At 43.2% G+C, this 12,337-nt stretch overlaps 1 long non-coding RNA gene across 1 annotated transcript; it reads right to left on the bottom strand.

Annotated features, from left to right (window-relative positions):
- Positions 1-326: 326 nt before the first annotated feature.
- LOC132450888 (uncharacterized) lies at positions 327-8,182 on the bottom strand. Its single transcript, XR_009523932.1, has 3 exons — positions 7,535-8,182; positions 7,180-7,350; positions 327-563 (listed from the first exon to the last, which is right to left on the bottom strand). It is a non-coding gene; the product is annotated as an uncharacterized LOC132450888 (long non-coding RNA).
- Positions 8,183-12,337: the final 4,155 nt, after the last annotated feature.

The following is a 12,337-nucleotide window of genomic DNA, read 5'->3' on the forward strand; positions in this document are numbered from 1 at the left end:
TTCAACACTCAAGGTAGAAATTGCTTCAACTGCAGCAATAAGTGCCACTGGCAGAGCAGCAAGCCAAAATTATCTAGTCAATATCATTTTTAACCAGAACGGTAAAATGATCATTCAACAAAGCTAAAGTCCAGTGAAATGAAAAAACACAGAATGAACTGACGTACCTACAGTTTTGTACCACTGCTTCTACACTACCTCTTTTTTTTTTTACATGCAGGTCTATGCACGTGTTTCACGCAACCTTAAAAAGGACGAAACCTAAAAGACGACGGGGGTGAGCATTTTCTATAAAAGACACTGTGTTGGTCCCTAAATGTCCGTGTTCTGCTCCTGAACGGAGCCGTTTCTTGGGCCGGAAACGGTAATGGTTTAGACAGCGTCTAGGCTTTTATGGATTTAGATCTAGGGCTTTTTTTTCGAGGGCACAGCAAGGTTTCACCATACACTTATACCACCAAAGCGCTGTGCAAACTCTGGTTCTCCGTATGACAGGAGCCGGGCTTTGAAGAGCCGGGCACGGAGTGTTAGTCCTCGGTAGTAGGTAAAGCCCCTCTGAACTCCTGTAATGGAGATGACAAATTGGAGAAGAACGTACCGCCATTTTGTGTGGAGACGCCGCGCCTTCGGTGGGCGCAGTTACGCAGTCGGGGGATGTAATGAAGATTGTTCCAGACTGGACATCCCCCCTCCTCAGATGTGTGTGCGATGTGTGCGGCGTTGTTAATGAGATTTTGGAGGGGCCGTTTCTTTCCCGCTCCCCAGCATGTGTCTGTCAGTGGCTTAGATGAGCCGGTAATGACATTCTGCCGGCCTGTTAAGGACGGGTGAAGAGGGAGTTTCAGGAGCACTGGAGCGTGTTTTGAGAAGACAAAAAAAAAAAAAAAGGAGGGGGAAAAAAAATTCCAGCACATGTGCAAGAGCTGTGTTTAGATTGTAACACGATGCCGAGGGAGAACACAGAAAAACAGCTCGCTTCTGGTCATAAGCTAATGTCTTCATGTTCTTCCCGAACAAGCAGGAGGAGTGATCTCTGGGGAGGAGTGATAAGGGGGGGCTGGAATATTGATGAGGAGGTGGGTTCGACAGGTGAGGAGAGGATTGTAGGAGGCTAGACGGACATTATTTCACAACCAGGCGTGAGGATGTCATGCAAATCTTTTCCAAATCTACCCTAAATGAAATAACACGTGGGACTGTCCACCCAGACTTACCGGCATACCCAGTGGACTGTCAACTGCCATGTTGATCCATCATTTATCTTTGTGGGCACGTGATAGGGTAGCGTAGATTCTATAATGGCTTGAAATTTACATCAACCAACAAAATCATCATCATACTTGTTTAATGGACACCTGCAATATGTTAGTTTTCCAATTAGCAAACTCTAGTAGATCGAGTTTAACTGAATCATTTTTTGGGGGGGCGGGGGGGGCATCCATGGAAGACTTACCACTAGCTTTGATTATGTGAAACAATGCTATATGCTCCTGTAGAAGCCACATGGCTGTAAGAAATCAACCTTGTCTGAAGAAAAACATGTTTAGTTAATGACGTTGATATGTTTTGTTGATATTTGAGACGTATTACACTGCCTATAATCCCAGAGTTTAACAGTGACGTCTATAGGTCGTAGTTGGGGCTCACTATTGGCATTGGAAATGTATACTGTACCCACAAACGTCAACAAAGTTTTTTACTATGTTGAGCAAACCATGACTGACCTTTCTGACATGCTGTGTTAAACGTTATTCCTTGTATCTATAATCCACAGGTTATTTGCCGACTCACTCATAGGGAAACAGTGGAACTGACATTGATTGACACACAAGCTGTGATTGCAGTTGGGAACGAAGCGGTGTACTGCCATTTACACTATTTGACGTGCGCGCACACGCACGCACAGCTTGGCTTAGTTCCTGGCTTAAAACTCTATACATTAGGATTTTCTGAAACGTCAGTGGAGTGAATGAAATTCGAGAAAATTCCCTTCAGATAGGAAAAGGGCCAGGTTGCTGTGGACTTCCATAGAGGGCCAGACGCTTCCTAATAGAACTGCTCCTGTGTTGGAGCCTAGTAAAGACAAAGTAGCCCCTACCAAATGGCAAGGCCAATGACAATAAAGTTAATATTATCTGCATATAGGATTTAAGAGGGCCGTAATAAAAAAGAATGGCCCGGTATTTCATACGACGTGGCGTTTCTTTGGAACGGGTTGGTCGCGTGCTAAACATCCCATTTGTCATCACAATGTTTTCTCTGTCTCCGGCTTCTCCGTATTTCTCTGATGGTCCGTACAGTGTTGAAGGCCTATTTCTTTTCTTCCTTTTTTTGTAGCTGGTGGGGGGGAGAGGGGGGGGATTCCTATAAACACTCCACTCAGATGGTAATGGCTCTCTGTGCCCCTTCCTGTCAGATCTGTTTTGGGTTGGAGCTGTGCCAATGCCCTATTACCCAGGAGACCCAGTGGCAGTTAGAGTACCCCCCCCCCCCCCCACACACACACACACACTTTATCGACAGAGGAGCCCACCAACACGGACAGAAAACCAACACTGTCATGGTGGTGGAGGTGCTACTCAAAAACATTTTCATTTCAAGAACCCCCTCCTTCACCTCGCCTCAGCCGCCCCCAACTGTCAGATTCAATATCTACGGGCAGACGTTCTAACCGGCTTAGTCAGGTTGTTTTCTGGGAAAAGTGACAGTGGTAGTGGGGGCAAATTGACTCTGTCCAGTTAAAAATAAATAAAACGAGTGTTGAATAAAAAACATTTAAAAAATATATATAATAAATCCCTTGACGTGTGCCTAGGGTTTGTAACACACACACACACCCCCATACCCACACACAGAGTCCGCACGGTAAACGCTCGCTGTGTACAGGTTGCTAATTTAGACGTACTGAATTTAGTATCCGAGACGATGTTCCTGTTGCGTTTCACCTAAGCAGGTGCCACGGTTCATTATCCTAATCAGAACAGGCCCCTCTCTGCGCTGTGTATGCTATGTCTAGTGTGTGCACGTGTGTGTGTGGGGGGGTACATTAGCATATAAGCCCTTCTGTGGTTCTACGCGGTTCTATTCCTCTGTGATGCGGGTGTGTGATTTGATTAGCGGCAGACCCCGAGGCCTGGTTCCGCTGTGATTTCACAGTGCTAACCAGAGGGCTGCTTTTCATTTTCAAAGTATCAAAAGGTCTCCACTTTTAAATGTTGGAACAAATTACAATTAATTGTAATATTCTCTTACAGTGTTTCAGGGGTTCGCTCTGGGATTCAGGGGGGACGATCCGTTACTATTTTACAGTTTACTGTGCTGTTTGTTATTGTGTGCCGTGTTGACGAAGTAAACTAAATCGGATACAAGGTCCAAATCTCAAGCCGTTGTTGGGTATTGTGTCGACTTGTATGCCTTTATTTTCTGCGTCTGCAATAGTCTCCACCAACTTATTGAAAGTCAGTTCAACCGCTATTTGATGGTCTATGTGCGTTACACCGAGGTCTACTGGCGGCAAAGTTTACCTGCTTTTTACCCTGCTCGCGGCTTACTGCTAGTCTTTATGCCTTACATCCATTGGCACCATTTTCACATATCCAGTTTCTATGAGTTTTGGTTGAGCTCGATTTTAGGTCAGGCTACGTTCTAATTCGCTGACTCTGTATGAATGTTGACCCGACCATCTTTTCAGAGGTTATTGGTGTCTATCCGACTGCTCGGCTACACAAAGCTCGATACAGGGGACTCAAACCGGTGATCACACGATTGCCTATGCATCAGTTGGCTGTACTTCGAAGCGGGATTATCTTGTTGAATATCAAAATACTTTTCTACATTAAACATTCCAACTGCTATCGAGATGTCACCATTGGATACACCACCACCACACTAGCAACATGCCGCTAGAAATGTCCCTTTCTGTTTGGATGTCGGGCTGTTCCAAGCGGGCGGTCATTATTGTATGGTTTTCAAACACAAGGCAACCCCACCTAACTGGTGTAGCCACTACACATTGGCACTACAGACCCATTTTAATGGTGAAGGCTTTATTTTAATTACTACTTATCCTTGTCAACATCATATGAAATTTAATTATAAGAGGGCGGAACAATAACAAAAAAAAAGTGACAACTTTTGACCCTGAGCGGTTGTGTGTACGTTTCTTTAAACACATGATGGTTTGCTTCAATTTCTCCACATGAACAAATTAGAGTAACAAACGACACATTCCTATACTTCCAAAAGTCAATAATCCCCATTACAAAGATAACGTCTGCCAGACTAAACCGAACACCAAAGGCCCGTCTCAGGTTGGCTTTTCCTCTCAATTCGTGATCGGTCATTTTTCCCTTAAAGCAAAAACTCTCTGTATCTCTTCAGCGGTCAATTTCCCCCCTCAGCCCTGATTGTCAGCATCCCATGCAAACATGGTTTGATAGCTGCTAGGATACTGCCATGCAGACGATTTTTGTCAATGCCCAATTTCCTTTTAATGCATTCACACACACACGCAGTCCAATAAGACCCCCCCTCCCCCACCCACGGTTAAATACATTTTTAATGCGGGGTGGTATTTCCGTCTTGTTGCAGATAATTAACAAAGCCGTGTGTGCAGCTTGAGAATACATGCCGTTGTGTCACCAGAATTCTGAACAAATTAATAAGTTCTCCACGCTGGCAGAAGGAACGCGAGGCGGAGGAGCCAATAGACGATATCAGAGCCTATCTTCTGTGCTCTCCTTCCCCTATGAGGCTCTCTATCAGTCATTTGTCTGCAGAGCCAGTCGCCAACTGATTGTAATAAGGCTTCTTTGAATAGCACAATCAACCGCACGGCCTCGTCTGATTTCACCCTCAGGCACCGCCGGCTCTGCCTCTCCACAAAACAGCTCCAAAAATAATAATAACGATGAGCAAATGCACAGAAAATTACATTGTAGTCCAGTGAATTAAACATAATTTGTATGCCAGGGTTTTAACTGCTAACAAATAATTGGCAATATAACAAAGAACATATTTTCAGATTGATATAGGGCCACTTTATTTAATAACTCATCGCCTAGTATTTACTTTGAGCCGTACAAAATATGTGCTTGGACTCTACTAAAGGAAACCGTCATGCACACACGCTGAAAACGACTACCATGTTGCCAGATAAACAGAACACAAAGAAACAGCACTATTGCAACCGAATTACAGCAGGCTCATTTATCATGAGGCATCCTACAAGCAAAACAAATACAATCCAATGATGGTCATGTGCCAGCCAATCCACAGGGCTTGAAATTGAACATTTCAATCCATAATCAAATGTCTCTCCCTGGAAAGGATGTCACATGACGTCTCAATACAATACAATGGCACAACGCCCATTTGACTTTTACATGCCTGCATTTTCAGGTTTTAAAGTCTGCAAGCTTTCTCATGTCTACACAGGGCCGCCTTTTGTTAACACCATGTATTTTGGTAGGCTGGGAATAGGAGAATGCTTGTTTCTGTTCTTTATGTTATTTTATTGTCATCTGTAGCGATGTGGCGAGTAAACAAGTAAATACCAATGAGAAGAAGTGCGTTTCTTTGTTGTTGCCTCTTGAGGCATTCGATAAAAAATGTCTGCGATTAAATTTCTTATTTTTTGCTTGAATTCTGGTTGGTTTTATATCCCCACAAATCAAATTGTGCTGGTTATTCAGGGCAATGAATGTAAAATTAGCTGTCTCTATATATTTTCTTAGGACATTACGTTTGGTGAACCATTTCTATTCAATTCAATCAAAATCTTTGTTTTTCAAATTGTGAGAATTGGATTTGAAGGCCCTGCATAACCACAATTGCTTTAAGTGAATCAGACATCATTGTCTTGACCAAAGATGGAAAGTTTTGTTTCAGTTGTGGGTTCATCTCCATTATTGTGAGCCCAATAATGATTGCAGATTGTATTAATCTTTCCACAAATTAAACATCAAATGAGACATCTTAAGGTATACCCTAATGACATATTCCATATGAACCCCAATTAAAATGTGTTTTTGATATTCAGTATTCATATTTCCTATTCCGTTTGGATTGCTTCGCTTCACAGATTATGATACAATTCATACATAGAGAAACAAAGACTATATGTATATACCGTATATATACCGTATATATATAAATATATATACATACATACATACATACATACATACATACATACATACATACATACATACATACACAATGAAAGCACAATGATTTTATACTTGTAAGAATCCCATTTTATGCAGAACTGTTCTACAATTATCTGCTATGAGCACTGAGAATATTAAATGCGCTGTTTGAATACAGTTTGTCACCCGGAGCGATATGTGACTGAGCCCAGTCTGTGACCAAAGAAGTGCAAGTAGACCTAATTAATGACAGTGATCTGCACTTTAGCTTGATAGTAGGCCTTTTGCTCTCAATGGACGCATTGTATTACCACCGGATCATATCAGGGCACGCAACATCTGCCCACTGCCCGAGTCTATTAAAGTATTACCAGGACGCCCATTGAAGTGCAATTTAACCCCCTAAAATTCAAACACAATTTCAGTTCACCAACTGTTTTGGCAGGAGACCTAGGCTTTTACACCAGCTTCTTTCTGAACAAGGATATATTTTAGCAACCATGACGAAAATAGCATAGAAGACTATGTTGAAGATCAAAGAAGAGAAACAAAGATGTTTAAAAAAGAAACAAAACTGGATTCCCTGTCCATTTAACTTTACACATCATTTCTTTAATGGCCTTAAGCTGCACTGGTTTACGGGAAGGAAGACAATAATAGCCTTGATTTAACACGCCGACTCCAATAATTAAAGCATATAAGGAGTGGTCTATCCCCATCTAGCAGCAAGATGGACATGAGACACACACATGGGTTAGGGTAGGGCCCACCCAATTACTACTTGGCTTGCGTACAACTTTAATGCATAAAACGTATTGATCGCTTGTCTCCTAATAATTTTAAGGGTGTTGCCCTGAAAACATAGGGCCCCTCGTAGGCCCCAAAGACCAAGGGCGCGAGCATTGGTGTGTGCTGGGTTCCTGGTCAATAATATGGCCATAGGAGAGGGCTGATGTGAGCCTGTGCTGTCTATTGTGTGTGCATGCTGGTTGCCTACCCATCCCCACCAATATAGGTTTCCCAAACTCACAGGCTGTCATGAACGAAGTCTCAGTTGCGCGTGTTCCAGAAGGTATGTCCATTGGTAAGCCTCCTTAGCTGTGGGGGGAATCCTAACCACAACAACGCTCTGAGGCTGGCCAGGAACGGTTCCAAGATGAGGACCTCGACGATACATTCCTTGGCCAGCGCTTGCAGAGCCCTGTCAAGCGAGAATAACGTTATTTTGGAGACTGTTCAGTGGCGTAACTTCTGACCATACAACTGTGTATTCATCTTTGACATATGTGCACGTTGCCATAGCCCACCTCTACACCATCCTTTCAAAAGTTTCAAGTTAGTGTTAAATATCATCTTCATTAGTTCATCAGGGAAGTGATACCTACCAGAGCATACGGCGGTATGACAGTCCCGTTGCCTTTACGCACGCCGTGGCACCTGCCTATCCACCTGCCGTCCCAAATGCGCACAAAATACCGGATGTATATTCGGCGGCGCGGCCTTCACGCAGTAGCCTACTCTGCGCCCAAGCACGCTGCTGGTGGTCCGGGGTCAAGAATCATAAGTGGTGGCCGGAGCGGGACACTCGACTTCCCGTACGACGCTAGAAAACAAACGCTCCGTTCAAGATTGGCATGTCGCGGTTTCCAAGTAAATTGTCGTGCTTTTAAGGCATTTGGGCTCCTGTTGCCACATTAATAGTTTCTGTTGTCCAAATTAACCCGTCCATTTAATCCATTTCGCGTACAACTTTGACCAGATATAATTCCCAGGTGTTCGGCTTGGTACTTGTAGCCTTTGTGTCGGTTGGTTGAAACTCGGGGCATATTTGTTAGCCGTTGTTGTAGTCTCTTATTGCGACTCCTCCGACTGGGTTCTGCCAAACTAACGTTTTAAAGCAACCTCTGTCAGCTGGACCCTATATGTGACAGCCCATGACCAAAAAACCGCAAACGCAGTAACTTGCGTGGGTGAGTGACATTCTGAGCCCAATGGCGCGAACTGCTCCATAATCAAAACATAAACCCCTGACCTCTGACCCCTTGCTTGTATTTAAATTCCGATAGACTCGACCTCACCTGAGACAAGTGAGATAGAAGTATTAAATCACACAGAACAGGCCCAAACACAAATATAATATATAAATATCAAATTAAGAATACACATAATATATAAATGCATAGAATTACAAACACATAATAGAAATTCATAAAAACTAAAATATATAAAAACACATTGACCAGTGCATGAAGAGTAACAAGAAAGGGCATTCAAATCAATACAATCAAACCTAATAGTTAAGAATAATAATTTATGTCTCAACATCATCAACATAACAGTGATAAACATACAATGGCACTTATAATAACAAAGTACATGGCACGTCTCCAATGACAACAACCACCTGATTAATCCTTTATAAACATTGGCCAGGCCATGTGAGTCCCCGATACATATGAACTACAGCTTTGAGGGTGTATATGAATCCATACCAAGTACTGTGTGAACCTACGGCCACACATCTCCCTTCTCATCCAAGCAACTCTCCCGGCCTCCGGAGACCAGTTAAATAATGCAGCTGGCATGGGCTGCCCTTGTGATTCCATATACATTTTTAAAGTCCAATAAACGTTTCTGGTCCACAGGCCATACCTAATAGCGGCCATTATTATTTCATCCTGGGATATTTGGCAGAGTAGTGAAACTTGTCTGCTTCTGGAGGGGTGGGGGGGGAAGCAGTATGTATTGTGTAACACAGCCTAGTTCCTGACCTTAAAATGGCCACAGGTTGTGCCGTGACGGGCTAAGCTATTTAAAAAACAGTCTGTACTGAACACTGAGAGTGAGTCGCGCTCTCACACGAGCAGCGCTGCGCTACTCGCTATCGGTGGTTGTGTCGTTGTGTATTAATATTGAATAGAGTTAAGAGTCATACTGCATTAAACCAGGTCCACCACAGGCGTATTTGAATACATGCAGGTTTAGGGCTTCTTCAGCATTATTCTTGAGTGCCTCTTATGCTAGGCGTATATGGCAGTCAATGGGCTATTTTAGCATGAGTTTAGTGCCATTATATATTCATAATGTAAAAGTCCTTATCATCCTGTCGTGGATTTATGGAGAAAGCCCACGGTGCTTTGGAATCAAACAAAAATATGCTTTGTTATTGAATTAAGTCACATTAAATACTGTAACCATCTTTTCAGGTCTATAAGAATGCGGACACAGGCAACACACCAAGCTCTTTATATTGGGCTCGCACACATCAACAACACAACTCTAAACCACACACACACACTCAAACAGAAACACATCAAGTCTTCTTACTAGTGGTAGGGGTTAAGGGAGCATCGCCGCAGGCAGGTCTGCCTAGTCACTAATGATGTCTGAGCAACTGTCACAGAAAAGAGAAAAACAGCATCTTTCACAATTAATAACAGATATAAGGGCAGGCACCTAATGCCACCAGGCCTACTTGGCCCAGAAAACAACGACCAGCCCTACGTAATTTGTGCAATTATCAAAAATATCGGAGGTTTCTGGCTTTGATATCCTTGGGCAATGGTCAGGCCTTTGAGGCTGTGATTGAGACTGACATGGTGGGTGTCAGAGAGCGTGCGTGCGTGCGTGTGTGCGTGCGTGCGTGCGTGCGTGCGTGCGTGCGTGCGTGCGTGCGTGCGTGCGTGCGTGCGTAGAATAGAGGAGGAGAAACCTGCATTCGGTCTCTTCGCATGCAACTAGCGCTAGCAAAGTAGGTCCAGTGTTAGCGAGTGAGGCGTGATGACAGTAGTGTTGTGGTGCGAGCCGAAATCGAGTCTTAAAACGAAAGTCTCGCCTGTCTCGGGTTGTTGAACACCATTAGTGCGATATGTTCCGTATCGTCATAAAGACATCAACACATAACAGTGGCGGAGGAAGCCTTGTCATCCAGGGTGTTACGTTTTAAATGACTTACTTTGACATCATTTCATTTTTCTTCCTAATTGTTGGCATTTAACTTTACTCTCATCCAAACTTTTTGATCGACATTTCACAAATGCAAAAATGCATATAGACAGGCATGCATTTACATAGATGTATTTGACTGTCTGGTCATATCTACTATGATATATGATCTGTGTTATGGAAACTCATACCACACAGTACAGGACCAAGACTAGCCGCTCCGGGCTTCGAGTGAACGAAAAAGAACACAGGCTTGTTTACAGAAACTGTGGTTTGTTTGAGTCACACAAAATGCTTAGTATGCAACCTTTGGGATGGGGGACGGCGGAGCAGCAACACAGGGGCCTGGTGAAAGCCAACGCACAGACAGTATTTACTTTAAAGCGCGCACAAGGAGGCAACACCTCAAACACACTGAAGTTTAACAGGCACTGTTGGCGGGGGCCGCAAACAGCCACTACTATCGAGGAACAAAGGAAAACTGCAAACGGGCGCACATCCACCGCACTCTGTAGTGAAGCCAGGCAATATCATCGCACAACGGCAGAGCAATACAATGCACGGTTGGGGGGGCCGGTGAGTAAAACGAGCAGACTCAATTAATTTGATATACAAAACAATAAAATCCTATTAGGACGGCCCCTAGCACAGGTGCTAAAACTTAATTCAGTATTATTTTAAGAGTGAGCAAAACCAGTGTTGACTCTTAGCTGCGGCTTGCGGGATGCGGAAGAGAAGCAGACGGCTCGTCGGTTTTGGTTAATCACGTTAAAGCTTGGATTGCTTTTTAAATAAGTGGGAGATTGGCATGTACACAATGGCACAGGGAATGAGTACACAGGGTAAAGCTAAATGAAAACAAAGACGTATGCGTTAAAAAAAATTAATATACAATTAAAAGAGGCCCATAAACACCCAAAGAGGCCTCTTTATTTGTAGCTACACATTTCCTTGGACGAATTCCCCAGACTGACACTGTTTTTATCCACATCTCTCAGTTCGAACTATAGAGTATTTAAACATAAAAAAAATGCATACACCCCCTACCTACTCCTCTAACGACCTGTATCTGTATTCACTGTGTCGCTTGGGCCAAAAGCGCCTGGGCTAAACCGACTAAATTGTAAATAGTGGTAATTGATGTGATAATTAATTCATGTTTGTTTATTTTCCCTCTGACTGGGCGCCATCTGTTCACTGGATCCTCTGTGAAGCACAAATTATCTGGGAAGCGCTGCCATTGCCTTTGCTTTAAATCCAGCGTGTTTTGATTCAACATAATGCATATCTAATGCATATCAAGACTTTCTGTATGAAACCACCCCAGAGGGATAACAGTGGAAGTTAAGGATACGACACGGGTAAGGCTGCCTGGGATGTTTCTCATCCTTATCCAACAGTTCAGGAGCACTGAGCTATTCTGTGTGTCCCCCTCACTCCTGAATCTGGTCTACATTCTGTTGCGATCACATCGGGATGTGTGCATGTGTGTGTGTGTGCATTTGCTTCTGCGTGTGTGTGTGTGTGGTGAGGTATCTGCTATAGGGCTATAGAGTGGCTGACATGATGAACGTGTCATTGTGCAGCCAGATACAGGTGACCTCATTCTGTCACAGAGTGCCTCACACACACCCCTTCAGCATGAGGCACAAACACACATGCTCACACACAGACAACTCCCACACCCCCCCCCCCCCCCCCCCCTCACAAACCAACACATGCACACCCAAAGTCCCACGCACCACCTGTGCACTGTTCATACATTACATTTGTTAAAACAACAATGTTCTACCGACATCAAGATTTGCCTCTACAGGTACATGATTATGTTTTTTTCAGTGATTCTAATTGGAAGTTCAGTGCAGTCTGGAATCGAACAAGGTTCTTAAACCTTTTTCTCAAACTGTGTATATATTGTTTGTTTTGGCCTCATGTATATATATATAGATTCATATTTATACATATATTTGCACGAGCAGAACATAAAAGTGTGCGTTGCTATATTTGTTTAGAACAGAAGATTAATAAGCTATAGCAGAGGTTTGAATTGGTTAGAAAGTTTCAGCAAGCCTGGCCTTGCTTTAATTTATCTTTTTTTTTCGAAAGTTAATAATGAACACCATTTACTAGAGATCCTCAGCTCTCAAGGATTACTTTTGTAAATAATAAAAAATATCTCAATTAAATCCAGAACTTGTACTTTAATAGGTCGTAGCCTGGCCATACCCCAGTAAAACAATTAT

The sequence above is a fragment of the Gadus macrocephalus genome, chromosome 22 (assembly GCF_031168955.1).
Source record: "Gadus macrocephalus chromosome 22, ASM3116895v1".
NCBI lineage: Eukaryota > Metazoa > Chordata > Actinopteri > Gadiformes > Gadidae > Gadus > Gadus macrocephalus.